Here is a 19,382-nt window from a genome sequence, read left to right as displayed (position 1 = left end):
CAACATTCATGACTACAGCGGTGAAGAGCTGTGACCAGCAGATGTTATTTGGTGGATTGTAACGTATTACTCTCCCTGTCCTTTCACTCCCTACAGTGCAGGTGTGGAGCAGTCTGTATCACCATGGCTGTTGAAGTCCAACATTGCAACTTTTTGGATGAAATTTGCGGAGAAGCGTCTGGATTCATGGGAAATCCCCTTTGTTCTGTCCGGTAATGGCTCTCGTACCTGGAACACCACCAGGAGCCGAGGACTTCCTAGCTGTTTTGCCGGAGAAGAGTTGTCTTCTTGATGAATCTGACCCCAGTGATGTGGATGAAGGCCTGCTCGATGACTTGGAGCTAAACCCCTTTGACGGTTTGCCATACTTGTCGAGGTTTTATGAGCTCCTGAAACAGAGGAAAAAGCTGCCCATTTCGAAAACCAAATATGTCTTCCTGGAGAATTTGGTGCGGAAACAAATTGTGGTTGTGTCACCAGGAGCGAAGTGTGGCAAAAGTTCACAAATCCCACAGTGGTGCAGAATACTGCCTATCTGTTCACAATCAACACAAGACCGTCATATGTACCCAGGTTCAAAAAACAAACCGCTGTCTGTCTCGTGATGAGGGTGGCAGATGAAATGAATGTCTATATTGGACATGAAGTTTGCTATGTGGTGCCTTTTGTGAATTGTTGTACTAATGAGATTATCTTAAGGTATTGCACAGATGACATGTTACTAAGGGAGAGGATGTCAAACCCTCTTCTATCCTGTCATGGAGTCAGTAATTGATGATATTTACGAGCGATCAGTGCCTTGGAAATGATCCATCGGGAAAGCTTACACATATATCCAGCACTGGGTGAACTGCATCCCATTCCAATCTAGCCTCATCACAGTCTGCCTTATTACACGCCGTACAGTGGGCTGGCCCACGGCGGCACTGACCGTGGGAGGAATGTGGTGTCAAGAAGCAGCCATGGCGAGTCTCTGGTCTGGATAAGCAACGTGCACTTTGTCATTAATATTGGATTGGAAAGGAGGAAGGTTTGCAACACCAGGATAAGTGCCGAGTCTGTCATCACTCAGCCGATCAGCAAGGTTCAAACGGAGATGAGGAAGCAGATTCTGATTTCTGGTCCTGCAGGTAAAATGTTCTGTCTCTACCCCGAGGAGGTCACCCAAACCAAAATGAAAACCCTCCTTACTCCAAAGGTCCAGGAGTCTAACCTGACATCCATGGTCTTGTTTCTGAAGAGGATGGACATTGCCGGTCTGGTCCACTGTGAATTTATTAACCTCTTTAAGCCCGGGCCTATTTTTGACACTTGGTATTTACAAGCTAAAATCTTTTTTTTTTTTTTTTGCTCGAAAACCACTTGGAAACCCCAACAATTATATATATATATATATAATTTTTTAGCAGAGAACCTAGAGAATAAAATGGAGATCATTGCAATATTTTTTATTACACCGTATTTGTGCAGTGGTCTTCCAAATGCAATTTTTTTGGAAAAAAAATACTTTTTTTAAAAAAAAATAAGAAAACAGTAAAGTTAGCCAAATTTTTTTTCCATTATGCGAAAGATAATGTTACACCGAGTAAATAGATACTCAGCATGTCATGCTTCAAAATTGTGCACACTCGCGGAATGGTGACAAACAGTACTTAAAAATCCCCATAGGCGACATTTTAAAAATGTCTACAGGTTACCAGCTTAGAGTTACAGAGGAGGTTTAGGGCTGAAATTATTGCTCTTGCTTGAACGATCGCAGTGATACCTCACATGTGTGGTTTGAACACCGTTTACATGTGTGGGTGGGACTTGCGTATGCATTTGCTTCTGCGCGAGAGCTAACGGGGACAGGGCACTTTATTTTTTATTTTTTCCTATTTTATTTATTTTTACAGTTTTTTTTTTTTTTTTAATGTTTGATCATTTATACCTATTACAATGAATGTAAACATCCCTTGTAATAGAAATAGGCATGACAGGACCTCTTTATTGTGAGATCTGGGGTCAAAAAAACTACACTAAAAAAATAAAAAAAATAAAAAATTGTTGAAAAAATTGGCCCTTTAAACCGGTTGCTAGGCAACAATGTTTGACGTTGCTCCAGTCCTCCAAGACCATAGAGTCGAGTGGGGGCCATCTTTCCCTCACTTGACTTCCTGTCTCTGTTGATCCGGGACCGAATAGTTTTCTCCGCTGCCAGCCGGTCCGGGAAGCGGCGGGAGGGGGGGGGGGCACCTATTCTGCCGCACCGTAAGGGTGATCCCATGGCGAATCCGCCGCTGAGACCACCCTTATCTGAAATCCACCCGCCCGCAGTTATCTGCTGCCATAACCCTGGTATTTAGCTTTAAACGACCAACGTATAATGAGGGCAGAGCAGTTGGTAAGTGGTCAACAGGCCAGAAACTGAAAGTTTAATGCAGGCATTGGAAGATCTGGATTACCTAGCAGCCCTCGACAATGATGGAAATCTCTCTGAATTTGGAATAATTATGTCTGAATTTCCACTGGATCCACAGCTGTCAAAATCTATTTTCGCAGCCTGCGAGTTTAATTGCGTGGATGAAATCCTCACGCTGGCTGACATGGTTACAGCACCCAGCTGTTTCCTGGATTCACCCATCGATGATGATGGAGCAAAGCTAAGCAGCAGAATGAAGTTCTTACAACCTGCTGGGGATCACTTCACTTTGATCAACATCTACAGAGAGTATGACCAGATGAGGAGGAGCAAATTCAGACCAGGCGTCATTGAGAGGTGGTGTCAGGATCACCTGTTAAACTATTCTGCACTAGAGATGGTGTGTGTCATATGAGGGGAACTGTTGGACATATTAGAGACTGGAACTGCCAGTTTCTAAACCGGCTGTTGGCACTGATTAAAATATATATTTTTTTTTAAATATTTTTTATTAAAGATTAAGTCAAACAAACAAAACAGCATTTCAATGTAACAAGTACATGGCAGTACAACAAATGCATGGCAATCATCAACGTCATTTACACACTATAAGAAATGATTAAGCTTCAATCTTTGGACCAAAAGTCCCAATACTTAGTGAATTTATGAAGCTGCGAATTATTAATGGCTATAGATTTTTCAAACTGATAGTTCGTACGTAACAGTGAGATCACTTCAGTCAAGTTAGGCACGTCTGTGGACTTCCACCTCCTCAAAATTAGTGTTCTCGTGGCTAGTAGGACATGCAATGTCCATGGTCTGTACACTTGAGGGAGGGTATCCATACCTAGGTGCAGGATGGCCAGAGCTGGATTGGGTGTGATTTTACAACCCGTGTGTTTCGCTATATAGCTGAACACTTGGTTCCACAGGCTAGTAAGAGACGGGCAGGACCACATCACATGAAAAATTGTACCTACACAGGAGCATTCTCTCCAGCAGAGTTGGGAGTATTTGTTAGAGAAACCCGCTAACCTGTATGGTGTGTAGTACCATCTATGGGTGATTTTAAGGGTCATCTCCCAGTGATTAGCACAATGAGTATGTCTATTTGCTTCTGACAATGCACGCTTCCATCGGGATACCGAGAAACACTCCCTGAGATCTCTATCCCACTTGAACATGGTCATTGTTTTGAAGAAATCACCAGTATTTAGAATGGCATGGTAAAAGTTGGACAATTTTGGTGTATTTTTGGGGGCTGCCGTAAGCAGCTCCCATACTTTCCCCTCCACTTTAATGTGCTGGACTGGGTGTTGTCTCATGAAGTGGTGTATACGGTAAATTTGGAAAAACCTGGAGCGCGGTATTTGGTATTGCGTCTGAATCTGGTCAGGGGGCATGAGGGAGGATTGTCTGTATAGGTGCTGAATAGTCGTGATATTCCCCTGGGTAGTGACACTCACAGGGAGGTCAGGCAAATATATGTGTAGGATTGAGGATGAAATATTTTCGGTAGGAAGAAGGGCACAGTCCTTGTCGGGCCCGATGACCTTGCGCCAGGCCTTAATGGAGGCCTGCATGGTGGGGGAGGAGGAGGAGAGGTTCCAAGGGAGCCACACATCTCCCAGAAGTAAGTCCCTAAGGTTCTCGGTGGGGGTTATGTTGGTTTCCAAGTCTACCCAAAGGGGGGCATCTACTGTGTGGAACCAGTTGCGGGTTTGAGCTAGTACAGTGGCCCAATAGTATCCTTGAATATCGGGAACTGCAGCTCCTCCATGGCATCTTTTGGTGGTCAGGACAGAGGCAGAACAACGCCCCCCCCCCCCCCCCCCCCATATGTATTTTTTCATATGAGATGTGAATTTGGCTAAGCATGTTGCTGGATAGTGAATGGGAAGGGCCCTAAACAGGTATAAAAGTTGAGGGAGCAAAAACATCTTATATGCAGCTACTCTTCCATGCCATGATAAGTACAGAGGTTGCATATGTGTGGTTTCCGTGTCTAATTTGTGGAGAAGTCTAGTCATGTTAACTGTTAGGAGTTTTGTGGGATCAGCTGGGAGGTCAATACCTAGGTAGTGGATTTTGTCCGTGGACCAAGGGATGGGGACCAACGATGCGAGTAGAGTTTGTGTCTGACGCGCAACTCCAAGGTTCAGGACCGTGGACTTGGACGCGTTGAGCTTATAGTATGAGATACTGTGGAATTGTTGTAAGATCGTGTACGCAGCTGGGAGGGATTTAGATGGTTCTGTTAGCATGAGGATGATGTCATCCGCGAATAATGTGATTTTGTGGTGGTATGAGGGATAAGGAAAGCCAATGATTTGAGGATGTGAATGAATAGTTTCGGCGAGGGGTTCTATTAGTAAGTTAAAAATCGTGGGGGAGAGGGGGCACCCTTGCCTCGTGCCATTAGTGATGGGGAAGCTTTTGGACACTATCCCTGACGTGTACACATGGGCTGAGGGAGAGGAGTATAGGGCTAGTATAGCGGAAAGGATAGGGCCAGAAAAACCAAATTTTTGTAACGTGCGTTCCATGTAACCCCAGTGTACCCTATTAAACGCCTTTTCGGCATCTAACGTTAGGAGGACAGCAGGTATCTTACGTCGGTGTGCTAGGTGGAGAATATTTACCATTCGTCTCGTGGCGTCGGATGTCTGGCGACCAGGCGTAAAGCCCATTTGGTCCTTGGCTATCAATGAGGGGAGAAACTGTTGAATACGTTTGGATAGGATTCTCGCATAGATTTTAGCGTCCGAATTTAGTAAAGAGATGGGGCGAAAAATCGCTGGGGTGGTTGGGTCCTTGCCGGGCTTCGGGAGGGTGACTACGTGTGTACTCAGAATGTCAGGGGGGGAGATTAGCATCAGTCATAGCTTTGTTAAAGACCTCTGTCAGCGTGGGACCTGTATGAGGAAGGAATAGCTGGTAATATTCGTTGGGGAGACCGTCAGGCCCCGGTGACTTGCCTTTCGGTAGGGTTTTAATGCTAGATTGGACTTCCTCAAGCGTGATGGGTGCATTGAGAGAGGCCAGTTGGGATGAGGAGAGTGTCGGTAGATTAATGGCGCTTAAAAATTTCTCTATGTCTGCCACTGAGGGTTGGTGTTCTGAGGGGTCATCTTTTAGGTTGTACAGGGAACCGTAGAAAGATGCGAAGGCATCTGTAATAGCCTGCGGGTGCGTAATTTTGGCCTTAGTGACGGGGTCTATCAAAAACGGGATTCTAGACTTGGCTTGCTTTGGTTTAACTCTATTCGCCAGAAATTTACCAGCCTTGTTAGCCTGTGAGTAGGATTTTTGCTTTAGGTAATTGAGGTGTTTATCCGAGGCCTCCAGTAGGAGGATTCGGAGTTCTAGCCTAAGTTGAGTTAGGCGGTCTGAAATAGTGACTGTGGGGCCCTTTTTATTACTTTCCTCCAAAACATAAATCTCAGTCAACAAGGAAGACATTCTCTGGTTCCGCAGTCTCTTCCTCCTGGCCTGCTGCTGAATGCACACCCCTCTCACGAAGGCCTTGTGTGCACCCCACAGCATCCAGGGGTCCGAGGCCGACGGTTTGTTAAGCAGGAAAAACTTCTTTATGCTGCCCGAGACCCTAGTAGAGCAGCCCGAGTCCTGCAGCATTCCAGTATCGCATCTCCAAATACGAGATGATGCTACCCGAGCATTCTCCTCGACGATCAGTTCAACCGCTGCATGATCTGACCAAGTGATGTCCTGGATTGTCGAGGAGGACACTTTTGATAGGAGATCTCCATCAACCACAAATAAGTCTATTCGAGAGTAAGACCTGTGCCTGGGTGAGAAGTAGGAGTAATCCCTCTCGGTGGCATGTTGACACCGCCATACATCATACAGCTTTTCTGAATGTAGCATCCCCCCCATCAATTGTTGCCGGCCCCGGGGGGACGAAGAGGTGTCCAGCCCAGGGTCTGCAACAACATTGAAGTCGCCACACAGAAGCAAGCGACCCTGTCTGACTTTATGTACCTGCTTGAGTAGACGTCTTAGAAATCGCAACTGATGTGAGTTCGGGGCGTACAAGTTAACTATGGTGAACGGAGAGCCGTTCAGTTCACAAACCACTATTATGAATCGTCCTTGTGGATCCTGGACAGAGTGGTGAATCTTGACCGACAGCGACGATCTGAAGGCCAGAAGAACTCCCCTCTTTTTTTCTTCTGCGGAGGCAAGAAAGATCTGGGAGTAGTCCTTGTTGGCACAAGACGGGTGAACCCTTTTTTGAAATGGGTCTCCTGGACCGCTAAAACGTCCACACCATGGTCCAAGGCCTCTTTCCATAATGTGCGCCTCTTAGCGGGATGGTTTAAGCCATTGGCGTTGATGGATAAAAGTTTAATAGTCATGGGACGTCCGGATGATCTAGCGATGGTGAGCACCGGTTGTTACTGTAGAGGAGAAGAAAGTCTAGGTTCCTGAAGTGTCCATAAGGATGTATCCCTAGGGTGTGGGATTTTCGTAGGAGATCAGTATACGCAGTGATGATGCCATGTAGAACAAATGTAAATTGGTGAAAAACAAAAGAACAAAAAACAAACAGGGTAAAAGGGTAAGAAAAGGACCGTCTCGGCAGTCCGTGATCGGTCATACCGATACAAAGTGAGAGGGCCAAGGGCTCACGCTCCTATGGCCTGGGACATTAGTCGGAGTTATGTAGATGACATAGTAGAGCTCGTAAAGATGTCATCGTGCTTGGGGGGTCTCTTACGAGAGACCAGTTGCCAGTCCGCTTCCAGTGACCTGAGGGGAGGCGATGCAGGAGGATCAAAGGGTTGCTGTGGCAAAAAGTTCCATCTCCGCAGTGCCTGAATCCCTTCGTCCAGAGTTTTTATCAGGACAGTGGATCCGCATGAGTGACAAATAGAGTTGCTGGGTATTTCCACTTGTGTGGCACATTGTGGTTGCGTAAGGCTTTGGTTATGGTGGCCAAATTACGCCTGGCTTGCAGAGTGTGCCTGGAGAGGTCTGGGAGTAGTTGTAAGTTTGCATATCCCTCCGGTAGCGGCATGTTTTGCCTTGTCGCCATCATAAGTTGCTCTTTCACATGGTAAAAGTGAACCCTGAGGAGCACATCCCTGGGTACATCTCCTGACAGGAATGATGGTTTCGGCAGTCTGTGAATCCTGTCTATAATGAGATCTGATGCTGATGCGTTAGGGAGCAGTGCTTGGAAAAGTGCAGTGACATGCTGAAGGAGCTGGTTAGGCAGGATTGTTTCAGGGATTCCTCTAATTTTTATATTGTTCCGCCGGGAGCCGTCTTCTAAGTCTGCCACCTTACTTTTGAGCCAGTGGATTTCATCCGTTTGAGCATTAAGTGTTGTAATGACAGAATTAAGAGTGGTGGCATGGGTGTCAGCCGTGCGTTCTAGGGAATCAACCTGAGTGCCCAAGGAGCCCATGTCAGTCCTGAGTTGTTGTATGCAAGACCGCATGTCAGCCTGCATAGTATTGCGCAGGGCATACATCATGTCTCTCATAGTGCCTTCTGAGATAGGGTTGCTACCGGTGGGGAAGGAGGCAAAGGGGTCAGGGCCATGAGAGGGAGAAGCATGTGTGTGCTGTCCAGGGAGGCTGGTGTCCATACCTGGGAACATGGATGGTCTCTGCGGTGAGTCTCTCCTCTGCCTGTTCTTAGCTGGACTCCTGGACAAGGGAGAAGGAGGAGAAGGTGACCCAGATGACTGGCCACTGTCCGCGTTGGCGATCTGCCTGTGGAGCGGTGGGTGGGTAGAGAGCGGCTGCAGTTTGTGGAGCGCAGCGGCTCCCTGTCCTCCTCGTGTTCCCGGGGCGCCGCCATTTTGGTGTAGCCCGGAGCTCTGTGAGATGAGGAAACCGGACAGTTTGTTGGACTGCTCCGGTCCCTTCTTTCTGCGGGTCATGTCGGCGGGCGTTTGCGGAGGCTGCCGGTGCGGCTGGCGGGTGTCTGCTGGGTCTGAGCTCTGTGTGGTTTGCGTTTGTCCCGGGCGGCTCAGCGGTGCAGGATTAGCAAGCAGCCATCTTCCGCGCCGCGGCCACGCCCCTCTGATTAAAATATATTGAACATAAAGAAATCCCTTCTCTCTGGATATTTTATGCAGATTGCTCGGGATGTTGACGGTTTGGGGAATTACATCAAGCTGATACAAAAACAAGTAGGCCAACTACATCCCAATTCAGGGTATTACCTCAATCCCATTTTCCAAGAATAGGTCCTCTTCCATGAAAGTGTAGCAGATAGGAGCTGTATCAGGATTGCCAAAGAAATTTCCCCACAACTGTTCATGCAGATGGTGCCCCAATATTATTTTGGCAATCTACCCCCCAATGAAAGCAAAGAGATTCTGGAAAACGCTCTGGAGTCTACAACTAATATCGCTACACCGGAAAACTCGCCAGAAAATCAGGTAAAAGCCACAGGGGAAGAAGAAACATCTAGTGCAGCTGAGCAGAGATGTCTCATACAATAAACTCGCCTGTTAAAAAAAAAAAGGCAATAGAAGTGCAATCTGTGTTCCAAACACAAAGGAGTTTTAATGAACTGTGAACTTGACAACAGAGAGATGCTACACATTCAGAATTTCATAGACTTTTGTATATTTTTCTTGCAGAATTTTGCTTTGGTAAAAATAATAAAGATATAAATCCTGTTTTATAGTAAAAAATCAGGTAAAAGCCACGGGGGAAGAAGAAACATCTAGTGCAGCCGAGCAGAGATGTCTCATACAATAAACTCGCCTGTTAAAAAAAAAAAAAAAAAATGCAATAGATAAGACCCTCTAGGAATGTGTCATTAAATTCTTTGGACAAGGGGGGGCGTGGGGACCGCACAGCGAGATGACCGCTCACTGAGAGAGCTCCGCTCCACATCCAGGGAACACAGCCTAACATAGGAGTTACAGGACACACTACGACCCTCCAACAGCATTCCCAAGTCGCGGAACACTTGCCCCACGCCCAGGCATGCGATGGAACTGGACCGAACAGCCAGCGCTGAGAAAACGGTCAGAATATTTTCCCACAATGCTGCAGAGACTACCAGAAAATGCAGGCGGTAGACCTGAGAAGCCGCCTGCTCTGCAACCTCTGGTGGCGGAAAATGATGCTGCAGACTCAAGCTACACTGCGGGCACGGCGGGATGCGCAGACTACCCGGACTCCCCCTCGCCTACCTCCGGCTTTAGTACATCCTCCACCAGGAGCCCCATGAAATCAAAGCCCCGCAGAGACACGGAGGACTGTTAGGACTTCATGGAGCATGCTGAGATGGGCCCCATGCCGGTGTCATAGCAACCAGCCTCACTTCAAATGGATCCCATCACACACTTTCCTTTTTTTTCTTTTTTTTTTCACAATATAAAACTTTATTCAAGAGAATGAACAAATATATAGGTATATGCATTACAAAAGTAAAGTGCATTCGGTTTCAAACAAGTTATCCAGTAACAGTGAACATATGTAATGAACAGCTATGTAAATCTTCGTACTCCAAACGGAGAGAGAGAGTGGTGAATATAGAGAGTTAAATATTTGCATAAATTTCTAAATACATAAGAAATGTAGGCATAATGAGTACTGAGGAAAAAAAAATGAGAATCAGTTACTGTTAAGAAATTGTCTAGAGGAGGAACTGTGTAATGCGGTTCCTCCCTAAATTGGAAAAAAGACAGAGAGAAAGAAAAAGTAGAGAAGTTAAGAATAAAAGAAGTAAAGAAATATGAAATAGATAGAAAAGGGGGCGGGAATGGGGGGGGGAAGGGTGGAAAGGGGACGGGAAGGGGGGGGAAGGAAAGTGGGGCAGTATTGTTGCACCTAGGATTTGTAAATGTAATCAAGACGGTCTCATTTACTTATTCATGAGATCCATATATTCTTTTGAGACTGTAAATAGTTGCCAGGGGAACCATAATTTTTGAAAGATGTAATTTCTCTGCATTCTAATGGCCAATGTCTCTTCCATCTCATAAATGGAGCCAACCTTAGTTAGCTAATCTTGGATAGTAGGAACCGTCTTGGTGTTCCAATGAATGGGAATGAGGGCTTTAGCCGCATTTAGCAGGTGGCGTGTTAATGATTTTTTATATTTTCTATAGGGATACCGATTAATATGCAGTAAACAGCATGCCACATCTAGGTCCAGTGTAGTTTCTGTGATGTGTCACACCCATTCGGAGACCTCTCTCCAGAAGTCCTTTATCTGGGGGCAATCCCACCAAATGTGGAGAAGAGTACCTTGAGATGAGCCACATCTCCAACACGTCTGAGTTCGGCTTAGACCAGCGGTGACTGGCAACCGGTGTACGGTACCATTGTGTTCTAAGTTCGTAGGATGTCTCATGTATTTTGGTGCTTAGAGAACATTTATGGGAGAAGTAGCATGCCCTCTCCCATTGGGCTGATGTAAAGGAGCGTCCCAGTTCGTCTCCCACAATTTTTTATATGGGTCAACAAAATCAGGAGGTGCCTCAATAAGCTTTTTGTAGGATTGAGATGTGGCTCCCTCTATTCGCCCTCCTCTCATACACTGCTCTTCAAAATCAGTCAGGGAAGCCTGTGAAGAAGTTCCTTATGTTTATTGCGTGAGATATAGTCATGTAATTGTAGGTAGGACCAATATTGTAAAGGTGCTTCAGTTGAACACTCTCAAGTTTAAGGTTATCAAAAGACTGAATTTTAGAGTTTCTGAAACATTGGTTGACCCTCAGTGGGTAATATTTGCCTTTCTGTCTTAGTGAAAAGGAGTTATTCTCAATACCAGGTAAAAAATCTGCATTATTGTGAAGCGGAACAATTGTGCTCAGGAAGGAGGAAATGTTCTGTTTAGCTGCAACGGTTTTGAAGATATTTAGGGTAGTAGCTATGAGCGGGTGTTTTTTAATGTCTGTGGGATACTTTCATTGATCTGTCCATAGAAGGTGATGCGAAGGGGTATTGCTCCAACCAAGCTCCACACTCACCCAATCTTTGTTTCCAGAATGGCAGTGCCAGTCTAGAACCCTTGATAGATGCGTAGCTTGATAATACTTTTGAAAATCTGCGAGTGCCATGCCTCCATTCAATTTGGGCAGTTGTAAGTATTTTAGTTTAATCCGTGGTTTTCAATTTGCCCACACAAAGGATCTTTGTAGTGTGGTTAATTTGCGAAAAAAAGGTGTAGGTATCTTAACCGGGAGTGTGTGGAACAGGTAGAGCAGCCTAGGCAGCACCGTCATTTTTATGATGGAGGCCCTCCCGAACCAAGAGAAGGTTTCACATTCCATTTTTAAAAATCATTAGTTATTTGCTTCAGTATAGGGATGGAATTTGCCTCGTATAAATCTTCTATCCGTTGTGTGAGTTTAATGCCAAGGTATTTCAATGCTCTGTTTTCCCATCTATAAGGGCAATTTTCCTTTGTCAGTTTGAGGAGTCTTGGAGAAAGGGTCACATTCAAAGCCTCAGATTTGCTGTGAATAATTTTAAAATTAGACAGATATCTATATACCTTAAATTGGTTGTTCAAATTTGGAATGGATATATGTGGTTGGGAAATAAAAAACAAAAGGTCGTCTGCATAGGCTGAGAGTTTAAATTCTCTCGTTCCTCTGTGGAATCCATGTATATCTGGTGTGAGATTGATGGTGCAAATTAGGGGTTCAAGAGTTAAAATGAACAATAGAGGTGATAGGGGGCATCCTTGTCTAGTACCATTTTTTAATGAGAACGGGGATGGCAGAGTATTATTAAACTTCACCCTCGCTGTAGGATTGGAATATAAAACCTGAAGCCAACTCAACATGTTTGATCCCATACCGATGTGTCTACAGGTGTGGATTAAGAAATCCCACGCGACCCTGTCAAAGGCCTTCTCCGCATCTGTGGATAGCAGAAGGCCCTCGACAGTTGTGTCCCGTACTCCATGAATCAGATTTCAAGGCCTTTATGACACTATCTTTGGCCTCCCTGCCTTGCATGAAGCCCACCTGCTCTGGCCCTATGACATGGTGTAAGAAATTCCCCATCTGTTTGCCATTATTTTGGTTAATATTTTCAGGTCTATGTTTAAGAGTGATATTGGCCTATAACTTGCACATAAAGTCGGGTCCTTGTCAGGTTTGGGGATTACCGATATGTGTGTCTCTAGATGGGTTTTGTTTCTCAAGCATGGAATTCAAAGCATTTGTGAGGTGAGGGGCAATAGAGTCCACAAAAAGTTTATAATATTGGGACGTGAATCCGTCTGGGCCCGGACTCTTCCCTGTTTTCAATTCTTTTATTGCTATTTTCGTTTCATCTATAGAGATCTCTCTCTAAATCATCTATTGCCTCTTTCGGCAAGGCAGGCAGACCGCTACGTGTTAGATAATCCCGAATCAATTGGTCCCGAGGACCGCTTAGTCCTTCGGGTTTGCTTTATGGCAGAATGTGGTAGAGTTTGGAATAGAAAGATCCAAAACAATCAGCCATTTTGTGCGGATCTCGTATTGGATCTCCCTCTTGACCTCTGATGCAATGAATATTATTATCAAGTTGTATTTCTTTCAGGGCTCTAGCCAATAACTTGCCTCCTTTATCCCCCTGTTTGTAATAGATTTCCTAAAGAACAGAGACCTTTTAATTTTTGATTGTAATAAATCATTCAGTGCCTTCCTTTGTGTTATCAGTTCCTGTTCAACCTGCTGTGATGCACTAAATTTATGTTGCATTTCATGGTCTGATATTTTCCCTATTAAAGTTTCCGTGAGTTTTTCCCTCTCTTTCTTACAAATCGCTCCATGTTTGATAAGTTCTCCCCTTATCACACTCTTGTGAGCCTCCCAAAGTAACAAAGGAGGGACATCATCTGAAGTAGTTTGTTATAGAGGTCTGAATATCAGTTTGTCACGTTTGACCAATAATGATGAATTCAGCCTCCATGTAAACTCTCCCCTGACTGGAGCATCCAGCAGAAGTGACACAGAGATAGGTGCATGATCAGAGAAAGAGATTATTCCTATATCTGCCTTAGACAGTCTGGAGAGGTCTCTTTGTGTGATATAGATGTGATCTATGCGTGTATAGCGTTTATGTGGAGCTGAAAAGAATAGAATTTTTAATAATTTTGTATGAAATGCAGGTTTTGCCGGAGGATGTATCCTGCAGGGGGTCCAGGAGTATGTTAATGTCCCCGCCCAACAGTATACATCCCTTTGCAAATTTTTTGAGTTCATCCATTATCAGGGTACAGAAGGTAATGTGTGCCTTGTTCGGGAAATAGACATTTGCCAGAGTGACTGGGTTTCCATTAAGGGAACCAGATAAAAACAGATATCTGCCATCTGGGTCTGACAGCTGTTCGTGAATTATAAATTTGCAATTCTTGTGGAACAAGATTGTCACTCTTTTGGTTTTAGCTTGGGGATTGGTTGCATGGTAAGCTATAGGGTAATATTTAGTATTCAATTTAGGGATATTGGGGCTACGAAAATGTGTTTCTTGCAAATAAACAATTTGGGCTTTGGATTTTTTAAGCTCGTACATCAAACAACTCCTTTTTTCGGGGGAATTGAGGCCGTTGACTTTGTGAGAAATGATAAAAGGTGCTTTACTCAGATGTGAATAAGCCATCCTGTAGGGATAGGGGGTGGGATGGAGGGAGAGTAAGGAGGGATTAGGAGAGGGTGGAGACTAGAAAAAGAATAGAAAAGAGAGATTGAGAGGACAGATTAAGAAGATACCAAATAGGTAATACTAACCACCTGGGGCCCAACGGCCCAGGTAGACAGTATAGTAGTTAGGAGCTGAAGGCAGCCGCCACACCTACCCTCCGCTGGACAGACTGTCAGCCCCTATTGGGGGGAAATGACACCCGGCAACGACTCTTGCGTATAAGAAAGAAAAGAAAAAATTCCTTGTTAGAGTAAGTTCTTGAGATCATTAGTCATCCTGGGTCGCTCTCCTACCTCAAAATAAAAAAACTCTGAAAACATGTATACTGCGTAAAGTATAACTTAGCAATTGTTACGGCTTGTTAACTAGTTTTTTGGATACTCGTGAACAAAGAATAGGTAAACTGGAGTGTAAACTCAACGATCTGTATCCTTTCCCTGAAGCTCCTATACAATCAGTGCAGGACAATTAAGTTACCATGTTCCACATTTGTATGTGCACACATAAGCAAAAGCTCCTCCAAAGAAGGATAAGCAATTTACCACCAACAATTTTAGAAAGGAAAGTAATCCTTACCCGCATTGGTCCATGCATGAAATAATCTCTGCTGTGCCCATGTGTGCAGTACAAATGGATTCCTCAACAACAGTAAGAATATCACATATTAACCACTTGCCGACCGCCGCACAACTATCTACGTCGGCAGTCAGCCCCGGCCAGGCAAAGTAACATAGGTCTACGTCGGCACTTCCCGAAGGTCCTATGCGTGCTCCCGCCCCCCCTGCCGCCAATGGCTTGATGGGGTTCAGAACCGATCAGTCATCAGGTCCAGGCCAATAATTTTTGGCCTGGACCTGTAGATCGGTTCTGCCCAATCAGATTACATGCTAAGCCTGTGAAATGTAAACACAGGCTCAGCAAAGATGTGTCCCCCCCCCTCCCATGATCCTTTTTGTATCCAGCGTGAGAGGAGAGCACATCTAGCTGTAAGTAACTGCAAAAGCACACACTTGTACACTTAGATAGGAACATTTAACCCCCGATCGCCCCCCCCCCCCCAGTTAACCCCTACACCCCCTGTTACAACACACACTGTATACAGCATATAGCATTTTCCTATATACCTGTATAAGTGTGATTTGTGACCAGGTGTAGCGCTTGCGACCCCCCCTTTTTCACTTAAAATACCCGCCCCCCCAATAAATATCCCCAATTCCCCCCTGATCACCCCCAGTTAACCCCTCCCCCCTGTCACATTGCACACTAATACAAAGGTAATATACTGTGTTTTTGTATTTTGTATTAGTGTGTTTGTGACCTGAATAAGCGCTAGGAGGTTAAGGGTCCCCGCCACCCCCCCAATAAAGATTTAACCCCCTGATCCCCCCTGATCACCCCTACACCCCTTGTCACAACACACACTGTATACAGTATATAGCATTTTCTATATACCCGTATAAGTGTGACTTGTGACCAGGTTTAGCGCTTGTCACCGTTCCTTTTATCCTTAGGATACCCGCCACCCCCTCCCAATAAAGATTTAACCCCCTGATCACATCCAGTTAACCCCTTCCCCTCTGTCACATTGAACACTAATACAAACATAATATACTGTTTTTATTGTATTTTGTATTAGTGTGATTGTGACTTGAGTTTGCGCTAGCGAGTTAGTTTCTATCCCAAAAGAGGTTTAGGGTCCCGGCCACCCCCGCAATAAAGATTTAACCCCCTAACCCCCCCCCCCCCGATCACCCCCAGTTAACCCCTTCCGTGCCCTGTCACAGTGTCACTTTTATAGTGTACAGTTTTTTTTTTTCTGATCACTATTATTAGTGACACAGGTGACATTAGCTAGTGTTAGTGGCAGTCTAAAAAAGTGCAGATCCCCGGCGCATAGTTGGAAATAACCCCTTGATTACCACACATACACACACGCACATACACTTCCTTTACTAGTATAGTGTTTGAACAGATCAATATCTGATCTGATCAGAACTATACTAGCGTCCCCATAGTTTAGGGTTCCCAAAATGCGGTGTTTGCATGATCAGCACTGATTCCGGCCAGCACCTGCGTTTAACCCTTTCACCCAGGTAAGTGTAGTAATCAATAGATTACTGTCACTTACAAAAAAACACAACACACAAAACCGCTGTGTTAGCAGTCAGGCCTGACCCCTGCTAGCATTAGCAGTTTTTTTTGGTAGCACTTGAAATATTCCTTGACAACCAGGTGCTTTTATTACCTGTGAGTCACACTACTGTACCGGTAAATTTAGTTACCCAAATGACCAAACGTTGGTACAGTGGTGAAGAGGTATATAGTATACTGGCCATGTCAGATGATTGCGATGGGGAAGCTACACTGGCAGAATCAGGGTCAGTATACGAACCAGATGATGGCAGCGGCTCCCTGACAGATAGCTCAGACGACGGATGGGTCCCTGTTAGACCCAGGCGTACCCGACCCCATTCTGGAGTTGTTGAGATGCATGAATCGCAGAATGCTCATATGGAGCAGAGTGTGGTTACTAGTGCCGCTCATCCTTCTGGCGACCTGGCAAGCGCCAGCGGCCTAGTACACCCTGGACCTAGTACAACCAGCACTGCAGTAACACTTGGTGACGTGGCGAGTCCCATAAGTGCAGTTGAAGCTGGTGCGGTGGCTAGCACGAGTAGTGGCCCGCAGTCACCGCGTATTCGAAGACAGGCCCGAAGAGCCCATAGTGCCCTCCCTGATGCACTGGCATATCCCAATTGGCAACCCACTGATTCTACAGCGCCAGTACTTCCCCCATTCACTGCTCAACCTGGAATCCACGTGTAGACAGCTGGTTTTACGCCCCTGAACTTTTTTGAGCTGTTCTTCATGGAAGATCTTTTCAGATCTATTGTGGATCAATCAAATTTATATGTACAACAATTCATCGCCACCAACCCAAATTCGCCCCTTGCCAGACCATTCGGCTGGAAATCAATAACGGTTTTCGAATTTAAAATCTTTCTGGGCCTTTCCCTGAACATGGGCATAACCAAACAGAGTGAATTGCGGCAATATTGGTCCACTAGCCCACTTCACCATATGCGCGTGTACTCTGCCTCCATGTCCAGGGCGAGATATGAGCAAATTCTGCGATTTATGCATTTCAGCGACAATGAAATCTGTCGTTCTCGGGGAGACCCTGCATATGATCTGCTCCACAAAATTCGGCCCCTCATAGACCACTTCAATCAGCGGTTTGCAGCCTTGTTCACCCCCGAACAAGTTGTCTGCGTTGACGAGGCCCTGATTAAATTTACTGGCCGCCTTGCTATGAAACAGTACCTCCCCAGCAAGCGTGCCAAGTACGGGTTCAAGCTGTATAAACTGTGTGACAGGGCCACAGGCTATACAGTTAGTTTCCGGGTCTATGAGGGAAAAGATAGCTGTGTGGAGCCCCCCAACTGCCCAGCCTACATAGGGAGCAGCGGCAAGATTGTTTGGGACTTGGTGTCACCCTTATCCGGAAAGGGGTACCATTTGTACGTGGACAACTTTTACACAAGCGTGCCACTATTTAGTCACCTGCTCGATTTACAAATTGGCGCATGTGGCACCGTGCGATCTAATCGCCGGGGCTTCCCCCAACAGCTTGTAACATCCCGTCTTAGTCGGGGGGCGAGAGCCTGCTTGAAAATGGACAAATTGCTTGCGGTGAAGTGGGAGGGATACACGGGATGTTTATGGTCTGTCCTCCCTTCACGCAGACACGACGATCCAAATTCCTACGGCAACTGGCGTTATGGAGAAACCCCTCTGTGTCCACGAATATAACCTTAATATGGGAGGGGTGGACCTTAACGACCAGCTTTTGGCGCCGTATTTAGTTGCCCGTAAAGCCAGACGCTGGTACAAAAAAGTGTCTATTTATTCCAATTGGCTATGCTGAATGCCTTTGTCCTATACAGGGCGTCAGGACGAACTGGATCCTTCCGGGAATTCCAGGAAGAGATCATCCTTGCCTATCTGTACCCAGGAGGCATGCCTGCCCAACTTCCCCTTCCAGATGCAGTGAGCCGGCTGCATGAGAGGCATTTTTCACATGTCCTCCCGAGTACCCCTACCCAAAGATACCCCCAAAGAAGATATCGTGTCTGTAGCATGCGCGGATTTAGGCGTGACACCCGTTATTATTGTCCCAAATGTCCTGACCAACTTGGTCTCTGCATCGGGGAATGTTTTGAGCGCTACCATACACTAATGGAGTTTTAGTGTAGGGTACAGCACGACACAGTGTAGGGCATACAAACACAGGGTCTTGAAAGATGTTGGATGTCCATCGACATTTTGAGAGACCCAAGCTGGAAAATCGCAGTCCCAAATCGAGAAACAACAGTTAGAAAGAAAAATAAAAGGATCCAAAAACAGTTGTTGAGTTAGTCATTTTATATGTTCTTCTACTCTTCCTACTGTACTTTTACTGTACTTTGTTTGTTTTTCATTCTTTTGTGACCTGTTTCTCTTGCAGGTACTCGTTGGCTGCCACATTGATTTTATATATTATGACACAAACAGCGTTTGCGCTTAGCATATATGGATACCTTTGCTGGCAGCAGCTGTGGCTATTTTCTGATTTCAGCACTGCAGTTAAAATCCTATTTTGGTATACGTTTGGAATAGTGTCATGTATACCCATCATTGAATTAAGTGGGTGGATGTTTTGGGCGGTTAATGGTGGGTAATACTACACATTATTGCTGTGCTGATTTCTGATAGGTTCTCTTTTTTTTTCGTTCAACCCACAGGCTGCATGGAAAAAAAAAAAAAAAAAAAACCTACACTATATGCCAAACAAGGACCAGCAATGTACTGGTACGTTGCTGGACTTTGAGTGGTTATACCAGGATGATGCCTGCAGATTTAGGCATCATCTTGGTATCGTTTTTTACAGCCAGCGGTCGGCTTACATGTAAAAGCAATCCAAGCGGAAAATTGGCCGCTAGACTGCTTTTACATGCAGTGGGAGGGTTTTTTTTTGGGCTCTCCTGTCCCACCGGTTAACCGGAGAGTGCAGCCGGTGGTTCAGTTATCTAACCATAGAGCTAATTGGAGATGAGAATGGCTCCAATCATATCTATGGCCTAAGATACCCGAAGCTAAGAGTATTTCATGACTTCTGTTTGCCAGAAATAAACAGGGCCATTGGGAAATTGGGAAAGTATTTTATCACACCAATTTTGGTGTGGTCAGATGCGTTAAGGTCAGAGGAGAGATCTAGAGTCTAAAAGACCCCAATTTTTTTTAAAAAGTACCTGTCACTACAGATTGCTATCATAAGGGATATTTAAATTCACTGTGATAAC

General features: G+C 45.3%; 1 protein-coding gene and 1 pseudogene across 4 annotated transcripts in view; both read left to right on the top strand.

Annotated features, from left to right (window-relative positions):
• Positions 1–19,382, top strand: part of RRN3 (RRN3 homolog, RNA polymerase I transcription factor) — a 1,162,251-nt gene that overhangs the window by 414,807 nt on the left and 728,062 nt on the right. The gene's annotated exons all lie outside the window — the stretch shown is intronic.
• LOC309557580 (putative pre-mRNA-splicing factor ATP-dependent RNA helicase DHX32) lies at positions 194–8,937 on the top strand (annotated as a pseudogene). Its single transcript has 3 exons — positions 194–1,314; positions 2,399–2,881; positions 8,464–8,937. The product of its transcript is annotated as a putative pre-mRNA-splicing factor ATP-dependent RNA helicase DHX32 (transcript).

Source organism: Pelophylax lessonae, assembly GCF_965119305.1.
Source record: "Pelophylax lessonae genome assembly, chromosome: 6".
Classification (NCBI taxonomy): domain Eukaryota; kingdom Metazoa; phylum Chordata; class Amphibia; order Anura; family Ranidae; genus Pelophylax; species Pelophylax lessonae.
This window is presented reverse-complemented; position numbering and strand designations above follow the sequence as displayed.